We start from the raw sequence: 13,796 nt of genomic DNA, 5'->3' as shown, positions 1-13,796 counted from the left end.
CTGCCCATAAACAGCTATATCACCAAATGGTTAGACCAGTGTGTGACATACGTGACAAGTGATCAGGTCAGTACATCAGGGCTGTCTGCTAGGCCCTTTCCTGCCCAGTAGTTAAGTCATGGACATCACACATGACAGGTAGTTCATGTTAATGTACGATCTATTTATTCTATCAATTTGTTAGGTTTGAAAGTGCAATATTAAATGTCTATCCCTGTTTTGGGGCCTTTGCCACCCCCCCATTATGTATTCTTTTGTCCCCATATGTTGCTCAAAGGGGGTGACAGGTATATTTGAGTTTCATTCTACCACATGCCTATGTGATATTTATGGAAATTATGTCCATATTTCTGGTTAAATGTCCCTGCATTATGTTGGCCTTTGTGGAGATATGTTGAACTAACAGATTCACAGTCATCTGTGAAGCCCTGGTAGTCACTGTGGAATTCCATGCAAATCTGCCAAATGTAGGTGCTCTGTTTTACAATGAATTGACATCCATGGATGCTTACTTGGTTTCACGAAACTTAGATTAAGTGCACCACACCTCATTAATATGTGTTGCACGCTATCGCTCACCATCGAGCTAACATGTAAACTCAGTGTAGGCTCTGTGTGAAGCCTACACAGAGTTTATTGAATCCAGGGAATAGTTTATCCTTCTGGCATGGAGATTAATTTTCTTGCTAATGGCAGACTATATATTTCTGTTTCCATGCATCATTCCATTCGTCTAATTCACCATGTTTTTTCTAATTTAGTAATTGTACATTCTTCTGATATTTTTTTCTCCAAACAATGTGTGACTTTTAGATTCTATTGTGAGATTAAAGAGTCATACAATGAGAGACATTTGATTTGTTTCAGTCCCTAAGGTTCAATAAAATCTGTGTTTGGGACAGATGGTACTGGGTTCAAATACAGGTGTATCTATGACTTTAAAATACTTTTCATTGTAGAGTCAAAATGCAATGACATGAATTGTTTATACGAGATGTGTTGCTGTGTGTTGGCATAGGGCAGTGGGCTTAAGGAGCACTGCATGGAATAACTGTGGCATTTTTCCACCGCTCACTATAGCTGTGCATTGGTTTGCAATGCACGCCTACTTGCAAACATGGAGGCCAAAAACTGAAGGGATTCATTGCTTTTACTGTTACTTATATGTGTTGTGTGTGATTGTACTTTTTAACCAAATTAAAGGTGTTAAAATGGGATAGATTGGAAAGTAGTGAAATAGGGGGAAGAACAAAGTCTGACAGTTAGTATTGCATCTCTGGAATACACCTGCTACTTAACTGACGCTGTAGCAGCACATGTTAATGTAGTTAATGCAGTGATACATTCCTTTTTGGGGCCAGATGGTACTGGGTTCTAATACATCTGTAAGTAATACTTGTAACTACTTTCACATTACTGTTGCTGCGCATTGGTGCGTGATGCATACTGTTGAGCAATAATGCATTAAGGAATAGAAATGGGGAAGGTAGGACATTGAAGAAATATGTTGCAAGCAGGGGGAAGAACAAAGGGGTAGCAGGGCAGGAACATGCAGGAGGGATGTAAGAAATAACCACAGCCATCCATTTCTTTAACAGTGTAAAGTGAACATATGTGCAAACTATTAATTGAATTTGGACTGTCACCTCCAGAGAGAGGAGTGACCACAACACAATCATGTTGTATAGCCAACTAGACAGAATCAAGTGTGTCAAAAAATGTGTAAATCCCAAAACATTTTATGAAAATAACTAAAATAAAAAGCCCCAAATCCCTAAGAATGCCACATTTTATACAAAAAAACTAAATTAAAATTACTAAAATAATTAACTGATAACAGGAATTAATTAATTGAATAAATATCCCTTCTTAAAGGGCTACTAACATAAAAATATTCTTTATAAAATTATTTAACAAACTTACTTATACACAAACCATAGACGCATGAATCTTGTGTTATAACAATGCACTTTCATGCCATTATGATAAAAACTATGTTTCAGCTAATAGTTAATTATTTTAATTGTGTTTTTTTGTATAAAATGTGGCATTCTTATGGATTTTGGACTTTTTATTTTAGTTCACCATCTCTGCTACTGCTCCAGCAAGACTAGCCTCTGGGTCAGGACTACCTGAGGGGGCAGGTAGTGCAGGGGCAGCATTGGTAGTGCTGCCAGGTTGGCTCCCAGGCAACGGTGCTGGAGCCAGTGAAGGGAGGCATGTGGATCCTGTGCGATAGGCCTACCCCACTGTGCTGTGAAGCATTTAGTGATGTGGTACACATGGAAGGCATGGGCACATTTTCATGACATGTAATAAAATGCAGAAAAAAATAAAAAATAAAAATAAAATACAAAAGAGAGATAAGGGTTGTAGTGAGAGAAAAATAGAGATATGATTAGTACCTTCATATGTCACATGCAATGCTTTAATACAATTATTTGAATTTATTATCTTAACCTTTAGTTTTAAAACTACTATCTCCTAACAGAGAACTTTTACTTTTAAGTCTACCACCTTCTAACAGATGTATGCTATACTACAATTGCAGCAATTACTCCTTGACATGTACAAATATTGCACAAGTGCGTGTTCTAGTTATACAGATTAAAGTTTACAGCTGGGCATGTGTGCCACTGGGATAGATATTTCTACCTTAAACCTTTAAGTTACAGATAATTGAAGAATTAACAGTATTGTGTAGTTGGGAAGTCTGGTGTTTGAACCCACAATCTCTGACTTACGGTATGTCTAATACTGTACTCTTGGTTTGTGCTGCAGACTAATGCATGCAGATTTGTGTTTACAGTTGAGATTGCATGGCCAATTTGATACAACTCTATAAAATACCAAAAAAACTATCTTAAACTTTTAATGCTATAATAACACTACTCTTCTACTGGGTACATATCACATGTTTCCCTTATCCTTGCCAATCAAGTCCCATGGGTTATTACACTGGTCTTCTGGTCCATGGCAGTTGTGGAAAAAACAGAAGAGAACAGAATACCATTATAAATACCAGTCTTGCCTATATTCAGCTTTTAAGTCTTACAAGTACTTTCTTTAGCTGATACTTACACAGTTGTGGGATGCCCATGGTCCTAAATTCCTTGATCCAGACATTGAAGGTAACCTTCTTCCTCTGCTGTAGGTCATTATAGTGCTGCCCACATTGGTCATGAGTGCACAGGATGTCGGTGGCACTGGTTACAGCCCAGGCCAAACTGTCCCAAGTTTCCTACTTATACTGGGACCCAGAATAGACCGCCTGCAGAAACCTGGCAGTGTGGTGTAGGAGTCCAATAAAAATCTTGGACTCCTGGATAACCCATCTCTGTGCCCTAAATCTGACATATTCTCCAGAAATGCCTGCCATGTCTACCATGGATCAAGAGTGCACACTGTTTGAAAATGTTGCAGTACACTTACCATCTCACAAACACAGTGCTTGGCAGTACGTACCTTCGAGCACTGTATTTACGTATTTGTAAGTAGAGTGCAACAGTAGCAAGCAAAGCAAATTCAAGATTATTGGATGTACAGGCAGTTGTGTAAGTGTGTTAGAGAAATTTGAAGACCATAGCAGTCCAGATAGCAGAAATATACTTACAGGAATATAATATGCAATATACCCACAGTCACAGATTTGAGAATAAATGTGATAAAATATAGATAAATTAATACTTAACTGACAGAATACTAGTGCCTCAGTGCTCATACATATAATTAATGTTAGCTATACCATATTAAGTGTTATAAGTGACAGTGACTATAATTGAAAGTGGAACAAGAGTAAAACTGTATGGAATATGCTGCATTCAAACCCAGGGCCATGTGTATGAGAGTACTACACTTACAACTGTTGCTACAAGAAGGTTAAAAAGACACTTGTCAATGTTGCAGCTCAATGCTGTAAACTGCAATGTCACAACAGTAAAACAAAGGTAGCACACCCAGTACTAGAACCCATGACCATCTGTACTCCAGCCCTACACTTAATACCTGCTGCCAGAGGGCTAGTTATTTAACTTGAAGGCATCCAGTTTCTATTTTTAGCTGTCTGAGTCCTAGCTGCTTCCTGTGTGGTGCAGTTATCCAGTTTGTGCACTGTTGCCCTTTGCACAAATGAGATAAGCTTTTTCTCCATCTCCCATGCTTGCGCTAAGTGACATATCATGCATACACTGGCCAATAGAAAAAAAGAAAGAAAAAGAAAAAGAAAAAAATGAAAGAAAAGGGAGATTTAGTTGAAATCAGAAAAAATGACCTATGACATACACACTAGAAAATAGTATTACACACAAGATATTACTACCAAGGTCTGGATTTGAGCTCTCACTTCAATGCACCTTCAGAACACAGGATGGGTGCCTTATTCTGCTTTGCCACACAAAGAACTTTACAACAAGGAACAGTCCTGCCAGGTGAGGGCAGCGAAGGTGGGGGTGGCTGATGTGGCAGTCATATTCCACGACCCTGGGGCACAGCAAAAGCTGATGCCATGGGCTGTAGCACACACCCTTACAGTGAGGGGAGCCACCTTCCACATGGTTATCACAACAGACCCAGAGCCAGTCGTGGTGCACTCAACGATGGCTGGCATGCCCGAGAATGGCCACTCAACCCCCAGAGGGGGAGGTGATCCGCCTCACCAGAGCAGCCGATGTGGCTGCTGAGTTGAGTCCACTGAGTGGACTAGGTGGGCCCCACCCATTTACCTTGGAATGGTTTCACACCCTCTTGAACTATCTCTTCAAAGTTCTTTAGTTCTTTTCAATTTTCCCTTATGGTAGTTGTCTGCTATTGGTCTAATGCCAGTGTTTAGCCTTAGATGGAGTTTACCACCTGCTTTGGGCTACATTCACAAACAACCTAACTCCAGGAACACCTGATCCCGATGCACCAGGGGTCACCACCAGCCTCACAACATCCACAGGCTGAGCCTGGATCACAAGCGCTTGGGTCTCCTGGGTGGCACTGGGGAGATGGACTTCTCTACGCCACATTTCTCTGCACCTGTTGCATGGCTGGGGATTCGGTGCTGGGTCTTCCATTTTTACTTGCCATTACAGAGGAAATCCTGGTTCATTTCTATTCCTTCACTTAGTAATATGCTTCAATTTGGTCCGTCACCATGTCTGATCTGAGGTTGCATTCTGAGCCTGGTCAAGGCAGGGATGGTTGGCAAGGGTCATGGGGATAGCTGACCCTCCCCTGGCATGCTCCCCTGCTCTCACACCACTGGACTCTGGGCAGCATAGGAGGGCGACACAGCCCCAGCATTCAGGAATCATGTGGGCAGACATCGGGCCACACACCTGGGAGGAGAGTCAAGTGGTGGTACTGCCAACAGCCTCCAGGGGTGGGCCGGGCACACGCCTCTGCCCTCCTATCTTTATCACAGATGGGCTTCCTGGCCTAGGGTGACAGAGACTCCTCTCCTCCGTCCACATCTCACCCCGAGGGGACAGGGCATCTGTGATGGGCTCCCTTGACTCCCTGCCCATGCTCTCACCAGGGGCGGAATACCCCTGGGGGCAATGGAAGGTATGACTACCCTCAGATAGGTGTAGCCAGTGGAATAATCCATGGCAGCAAAGTGGGTTCAAAGTGTTGATGATCAGTCTGTCTTGCAATTCACATTAGTTCTCTCAAATTGCTGAGTTCTTAATCGAAGCACGGACTGTGTGATCCACCACTCAGAGTTGTATAGTTCTCTTTCTGTCACCACAGGCACCGCTGCCCAAATGTGCTGCACAGGGAGACAAGCAGACAAGGCAGACAATCAACTGCAACAGTATCTACTGTGATCTCAAACCATACAAGCATTATTTGTACATCTAGTTGTTTTTAATGTAATGCACCTAGTGATCACACAACATCATGGTTATTGCTTGCAAATATACTGCTCTGTCTTACATTTCTGTATTTGTTGTCCAGTCTTCATGTATCTGAGCAGCAATCTGAGATATGCTGTGTGTAAGCCAATATAAACCATTGCCCTTAAAATGTGCAAGGATATTAAAAGGAAATAATATCATTTGCAGTTGTCAAAAATGAAGGGCAGGTTGGGTGCGAAGGAACACAACATATGACTTGTGTACTGCTTACTTACATTTCCAGCCTTACATCTAACATTTTGTAGATGTGACCTGACACACCAACTGGAAATAAAACAGCCTGCACTACTGTTGTGTTTTACTTCTCTCAAACACTAATCAGTCACAGTTGAAATTCATTAAAATCAAACAATGAAGGAGTGGCTGCACTGTGTTTACATCCCTATACAGATCCAATTTTTTGGTATTCAACAGTTCTAATGAGTTCATACCTCACTTGCTTCTTCACTGTGCTGACAGCCCTAAATCTACACCATATAAAAAGGCAACCATGTAGCTAGGCAAACTAATGGCAAGGAGACTTGTTTATGTGGAGAAGACTGAAGATACACTATTACTTTGGGATATATCTGCACAGAAGAGTATTAAATTTCAGAAGGTATGCTTCCATTTGTTCAGCTACATACTGCATATGCTGGAATCTATTTAAGGATATTCTGAAGCAAAGGATTTTATAATTTTATCTGTATGCATTACTTAGAAGTGTACTGTTGGCATGGGCATGTTTGCCAAGCCATTTCAGAGGTGTACATGATTGCCAATACATGAAAATGGAATGCATTGTGATAAATATATACAAATGTTTCAGGGACAGTTTCTTTTTATAGAACTTTTTAGCATTTCAAAGATGGTTTGTTAACAAAATGTGTCATTTTTTCTGTTCTTTTATTGAAGGCGATAAAGGTGAGCTAGTGTTATGGCAGAAACAAGGATAAACTTTTTTTTGGGGGGGGAGCAAAGGTGAGCTACTGGTTTGGCACAAATAAGGATATGCCAATTATTCCTATTATTACACTTTAAACTTCATGTTCAAGACTTACCGTATGAATGCAGCAGTTGACATGGCACTATCTGTGTAGACTCCTTTCCATGGCCATATTTCAAAAGTTTTGGAATTTGCAGGGGAAACCAGCAGAGTCTACATGGATGCTTTATAGCTTGTTGAATAGCTCCACCATGTTAGATTGGTTAATTAGCATGTAATTCAGCTGCTTATGCTGTAATTAGCATATCATGGTGTTTACCTTGTTTGCATGGGGGTGTGTGCCTCTACACAGTGCTTACTGAATCTAAACCTTTCCATGCCCATGTGCACATCAGTGAAATATGACCGTGTAGGCTTTATTAAATCCTGGGGTATATCTTAACAAAAAAAATTTAGAAGTGTTTTCAGGGGGAACAGTTCTTACTTCTCTCTCTACAAAGTTAAGAGATAGTTTTAAAGAAGAAAAAGTCCTCCCAAATCAAAGGATTTAAAAAGCAGACTGACAAGCACTTCATTTAAAGCAATCCTTATCCTGAATCTTGAAAATTCTGCAAGTTTATGTTTCAGTTTCTCTTTGTGCCAATACAGTACATCAGAACCTTGGATTTTCACAATTGTACAGGATGGCTACATCTGAGAGTATTATGCTTTTTTGTTTTCTAATGATCCCACTACTTAGGTTCATAGGTTCATAGGTAGGTACTAGGCTATCGGCCCAAGGGCCTAAGTAAGCCTAGCCAACAAGGTTCCCTGGCATACGCCACCTCAGAAAGTTAATTTCCTTTGCCCCTGTAAAGCACAGCCACAGAAGTGATCCTTGGGGTGTATTTCCTATTTCCCATCCACTCATCAAGATTTTTCTTGAAGAGTGCTAATGAGGAACTTTGCTTGACATCGATGGATAGCTTGTTCTAGAGTGTAGGAAGTCTCTGAGACAGGAATCTATCCCTCCAGCATGTCCTGTTTATTGTGGTGACAAAGTTTATCCATAAAGCATGTAGCTTGGAGGGATTGGGATTTCTTTAGGTGTAGTATGTCCAACAGCTCTGAGTTTAACATAGCTTTATATGTTAGGCATAGATCTCCTTGGAGTAGGTGATATGCTACAGAGTAAAGCTGGAGTTTTTTGAGACAGTCAGTATAGGACATCTGTTTGAGGCCAGTAATCCTCTTTGTGAGGTACTTCTGTGGCCTTTCCAGCTGCTGCAGATGTCTTGCGATGTACATTCAAAAATGGGCATTGTACTCTATAATGGGTCTAATGAGTGCTTAGTAGAGGAGGACAATGACCTCTTTTTTCCTGGATGAGAACACAAGGATTTCCTGACTACTGTGGCAATGTGATTATCAAAGGAGAGACTACTGTCCACTTGAGTCCAAAGGTCTCTTATCACACATTCAGCATTAAGTAGACTGCCATTTATGTGCTAGTTCATGGGTACAGAGTTTTTACCAAAGGGGATGACAGTGCACTTTTTGGCATTGAGCTTGAAGCCATGCCTCTGACACCAGGCATCTGTCTCAGTGAGTCCCTTCTGTAGAATGTCCACATCATTTGGGGACATGACTATGGCTCCTAGTTTGTAGTCATTTGCGAACTTTGTTAACCAGAGCCCTTCTGTGTTAGCCTGTACTTCAGAGAAATAAATACCAAACAGGAGAGGTCCCATGATTGAACCCTGTGGTACTCCACTTGTCACTGATTTTCAGATTTGGAGTCTGCAGCTTTTGCAGTGTGAGTTCTGTCATTGAACCAGCTGGCAATCCATCTTGTGATGTAGGGATTTATATGTAGTTTAGTGAGTTTATCTATAATTTCAGAATGAGGGATGGTGTTGAAAGCCTTGGTGAGGTAAAGATAGGCTGTGTGAACCACCTTACCCTCGTCAACAGCTTTGGTGACTGCCTCAAAGAAGTCGATCAGCTTCAGAAGGCATGATCTGCCTTTCACAAACCTGAACTGGGTGGGGTCTAGAGTTTGAAAGTTACCAATGTCTTTGTTTATGAGTTCCATGATGATACATTCCATGGCCTTGCAGTCCAGGCTCGTCAGGCTAATAGGGTGATAGTTCTCAGGATCAGTGATGGCTCTCCCTTTGTGGAGTGGGATAACTGTTGCCGTACGACATTCAGTGGGCACAAAGCCTGACATAAGACTATGAGTGAACATTGTGCTTAGGTGGAGAGCCAGTTCGTTCTGAAGTTTGTATAAAACATAGCCTGGGATGTCGTCCAGTCCCATGGATGCTGTGGTTTTGGTTTTAGAGAGTGCAGCTTTTACCGGCATAGATGTGATTACAGGGACTCTGAATTCTTCCTGTATAGATATGGGCCCTTTAGGGGGTGAGAGGGGGGTAAAGTTAGCACTGAACCTATCTGCCAGGATGTTGGCAATATATGTTGGTTCTGTAATTTTCATGCCACTGTGCTGTAACTCAGAGCAGATCTATGTGTTGCCATTGAGATTCTTGACATAGCTATAGAATGCTTTGTGTTTGCTTTTAGAATCAGTGGCAATTTTGTTTTCATAGCTAGCTTTGGAGGATCTTATAAGGGATCTCAGCTTCTTACTGAGGCTGACCAGGGAGCTCCTCCACTCATGGCATTTTACTCTCTTTTGCAACAGTTTCTTCCTTCTGTTGTAGAGTTTGTTTATGGCAGGGGACCACCAGATCGGCTTCCTTTTTTTGGAGGATAGTGTCTTGGTTCTGTTTGGGATAGCACGATCCATGCACTTGTGTAAGTGCTTGTTGAGTGCATTTGTGTAGGATTCAGCAGTTATAACTATATTGTCCATCTGCATGGGTGTCATTAAGGTCACCACTTCTGTCTTAAGAAGCATGAAATTGGCTTTGGAGAAATTTTTTACCATGGTTTTCTTAATGGTGGGTGGGGGTGGGATGAGGATATCTAGGGTGATTAGCTTACGGTTGGATCTGACCAACAAGTAGCTGACTTCAGGTGTGGAACACCGGTCACTCATGTTGGTAATGACTAGGTCTAGGATATTGTTGCCCCTGGTGGGGGTGTGGATAAGTTAATCCAGGGCATTGGAATTTATGAATTTCAGAAAGCGTTGAGCGAAGGAGTTGGTACATGAGTAGTTTTCCCAGTTAATGGTGAGGTAGTTGAAATCGCCAATTATTAGGGTGTTTGGCTGAACCGTAATATTTTCCAGTATATCAAGAAAAAAGGAGAGGGAATCCTGGGGCATGGTGGGGGATCTGTAGCAAGCTACAATTTGGATTGCAGTTTTGACCAGAGTTAGTTGCACTTGGATAACCTTGGATGAATTATGCTGCACAACTAGCATGGAGGTGTGGATATCCTTAATGAATATGGACACACCTCCACCTTTAGTGTTCTGGTCCAGGTTAGATGGCCGAAAGTGTGGTATGAGTTATAGTCTGGTAATGCAGGGGTGCTCTCTAGAGCCTTGAACCAGGTCTCTGTCACTGCACATATATTGATGTTCTCCATTTTAAGGACTGCCTCAAGTGAGTACATTTTGTGATTTAGACTTCTAGCACTGAGTAGCATTAGCATTACCACTCATCCATTGGTTCCCTCCTATCCTACCATAGTGTGTGAGGTAGTATTTGATTCTCTTACCCCAAATCAAGTAGGAAAGGATTATATTTGACCATTTTATGGTATCAAAGACAGAAGGAAACTGGACACTTATCAGACATCCAAATTGTCAAATATTTCAGACAGTTTATATTTGCTGTCATTCACTTTGTGTAATTCTAAGTAAGCCCCAAGAGTGTTCAAAGTATGTGTCTGCTGTAATACTGTTCTTCAGACTGCAAAGCATTCACATCTTTTTTTTGTTCTTTTTGGGAGACTGGCTTACATTAATAGATTCTTTTGAAGTCTACAAAAACATCTGACCTCAAAGGGGAAAAAACAGCCTCTATTTTCATGTAACAGAGTAGAAACCTGCTTTCAATTCCATTTTTCAAGATTGTGGATATAAGATTTCTATGGGATACATCTTTCTTGATCATTTCTTTCTCAAAATGCACTCGACTATTGAATGACCATTTTCTGTTTTTCATCTACCTGATTCTAGACTATGCCAGGAAATAGCTCCAAAATTTATATTTATGTCCTACTCTTTTCTATGTTTCATTTGTCTAGACTTCACATGAGAAAATTTCAGTGATTTACAAAACAATTTGGATTCAAATGCAGCATATCTTTTTATTTCAGTTTCATTGTTGAGGTTTCCAAACAAAAGGAGTTATTCTGCTGTGTGAATCAGGGGCCTCTCTGCCCAGGCCTTCCTGTTTTCTGCTTTCACCTCTACTTATTCTGTAACCTCAGTTACATTAGACAGAGTGTGACAATCCAGGACCTGTGGAACACGCAAAACACACTGAAAGCTCATAAATGGCAAACAAATTATGTTTTTTATGAAAGTTCTCAGATCCTTGAACCATCTTTGAATTACAGGTCTTCACTAGTTATCTCACACAACAAAACATAATCATATTGGGGGCGAGTCCTACCCCTTTGCAGATTTGCTATGGTAGCTGGAGAGTGATGTGCTGTCCACTCTTTCTGTTCAATCAACCTACTTTCATGTAGTCAGATCATAGCTTTATTCCGAACAAGCTAAGCAGAACCAGGACAGGCTTTCCTATAATGAAATAGAGAAGTCTTCCAGGTATTAGGTCATCTGCGAGAAAAACCTCAAGTACATTGTTTGCATCCAGCTTTCACAGACAACTACATGAATTCCATTCCGGATGCTTTGTCATTTTACCTGGAATACAGATGTCCATTCATTCCTGTATACAGCAATGTTTCTTGATCGGCTTCTGATTTTCTGAAAATAGACAGCTTTATTCTAAAGAGTAAGAAGATTCTCCATTGTGGTGAGCTCCTTGGGCATGGGCAACACCATTTCTCCCTTCTTCTGAATTTGGCCAAGGGCAATTATCTCAATTTCCATCACAGAACGGCTTTACTCATCTAAGAAACAGGTTGTTTGGTGCAACCTAATATTTAATGTATTCAATTAACTACCCGGATGATACACAATCAGTTTGTTTTAAGCACCCTTATTTTTAAGGCATGAAGCATTAAAGTAAGAACCATGACCGTTCTTGGGCTCAGATACCTCTGGTTCTATAGTTTTTATATGCATTATTATCCTCTGGCCTTCTTTTTCAAGATTTAATTTTTGACAATTTCTGTTTGCTCCCTCTTAGATTCCCCCTTGCTTTTTTACCTCAGATGAAACAGTTTTTGAAGTTCTCATGTGTATCTGTCCACCTAGAAAGTAAGTGGCTGCTTCTGGGATCTTTACTTTGTAGTAAAACAAAACTATTGCTTTGAACGTGTGTTGAATCAAATTGAAGCTCTTATTGTGGAAATAAGTGTTACTTGCTGCTATGATCTGTCAGGAGAGTCTCTATAATACAAAATTAGTCAACTCTATCTCATATTTTATAAAGACAGGATAATTTTGAGATAAAATCCTTCGTTTATGCCTAAAATGGTTTCAGAGTTTTCTTTGAGTGAAGGTTTTTTTCAAATCTAAGCAATAAAAGGAAAGAATATTACATACTCTAAATGTTCACAGTCAAATCAGATACTTCATTGACAGGAAAAAAAATCTTTCAGGAACTCCAATCTATTATTTCCTATGAATGTAAAACAAAAGGAATAGCCTGCATCTAAGCAGACAATTGCTGAATGGTTGCCTTACACTGTATTTTTTTATTCTACTCACCATAATATGACATTTTTAGGCATGGTCAGGACCCATTTTTCCAGGGCTCTGACTACCTTTTTTTAACACCTTTATTGAATTAATGCTTGTCACATAGGCAAATTTACAGTTATATAAAAGTAATCAAACTGTATTAACAAATTAACATTAACAAACATTATACTTCACATATGCTGCTATATATCATATAACCTAAGAAGCATTACATAAATTATTCAACTCGACCTGTTTTTAAACAAAAACAATCTTTATTAAACTATTACTTATGACATAAGCAATCATCCATTTATTATTATTTTTTTTATTTCCACCCTATTTTTAAATTCCACCTTAATTTTATCCCACTCCCTAGCTATATATTCAGATGGAATTTCTATCCTCTCTAATAACACCTGAATAATCTCCACTGCCCATTCTTTAAATTTCTCTCTTTTCAACAGACAAGTAGGAAAGCACCTGTGTCTCATTTTTATTACATTATCATGTGTTTTGATTTTAGTTATTATTGGCACACAATCTGAAATAGTTATTGGGTACGTATCAAGACCTTCAATTAAATGCACATGGTCCTGTGAAATGTAAATTCTGTCTAGCCTAGCTCAGTTTTTATATCTTGGGGAATAATATGTAAATTCACTCCAACTCCTACTACTGAATTCACATATTCCATACCAAATATTTTCATAAATTTATTCAAAAATCTACCTCCTTTGTTATACTTTCCCTTCTGGTTCCCCCAGACACATCATCACTGTTGCAAATCACATTCCAGTCCCCACCTGCAAGTAATATTCCTTGCTGAAAAGCAATTATTTCTCCCAGCGTTTTCTTAAGGTCCATTATAGCAGTTTTAGGTGGAATATAAGTACATGTCAGTGTAATTCTCCTCCCTTGCCAGTAGCCCCTTATCACTACAAATCTGCCAATAGTATGTATTTTATCCTCTTCTATCATTATTGGAGCTCCTCTTGCAACTAATACAAGTACTCTTCTTTCCCTTTGTCCCAGGTATTCCACTGAATAACCATCATGAAACCTTTCTTTATCAAATTCACATGTTCTGTTCTAAGTGCTTCTCCTGTAACACAATTATTTGCACTCTACATTTTTAATATAGTTCACTACTCTTTCTTTTTTGTATTTATCTGTGAGATCATTGACATTT

General features: G+C 39.8%; 1 pseudogene; it reads right to left on the bottom strand.

Annotated features, from left to right (window-relative positions):
- Positions 1 to 5,556: 5,556 nt before the first annotated feature.
- Positions 5,557 to 5,710, bottom strand: LOC122803672 (annotated as a pseudogene).
- Between the last annotated feature and the right edge of the window lie 8,086 nt (positions 5,711 to 13,796).

Source organism: Protopterus annectens, chromosome 5.part1 (assembly GCF_019279795.1).
Source record: "Protopterus annectens isolate FY-2018-M chromosome 5.part1, PAN1.0, whole genome shotgun sequence".
Classification (NCBI taxonomy): domain Eukaryota; kingdom Metazoa; phylum Chordata; order Ceratodontiformes; family Protopteridae; genus Protopterus; species Protopterus annectens.
The sequence above is the reverse complement of the archived record's forward strand: the minus strand, read 5'-3'. Positions and strand labels throughout refer to the sequence as shown.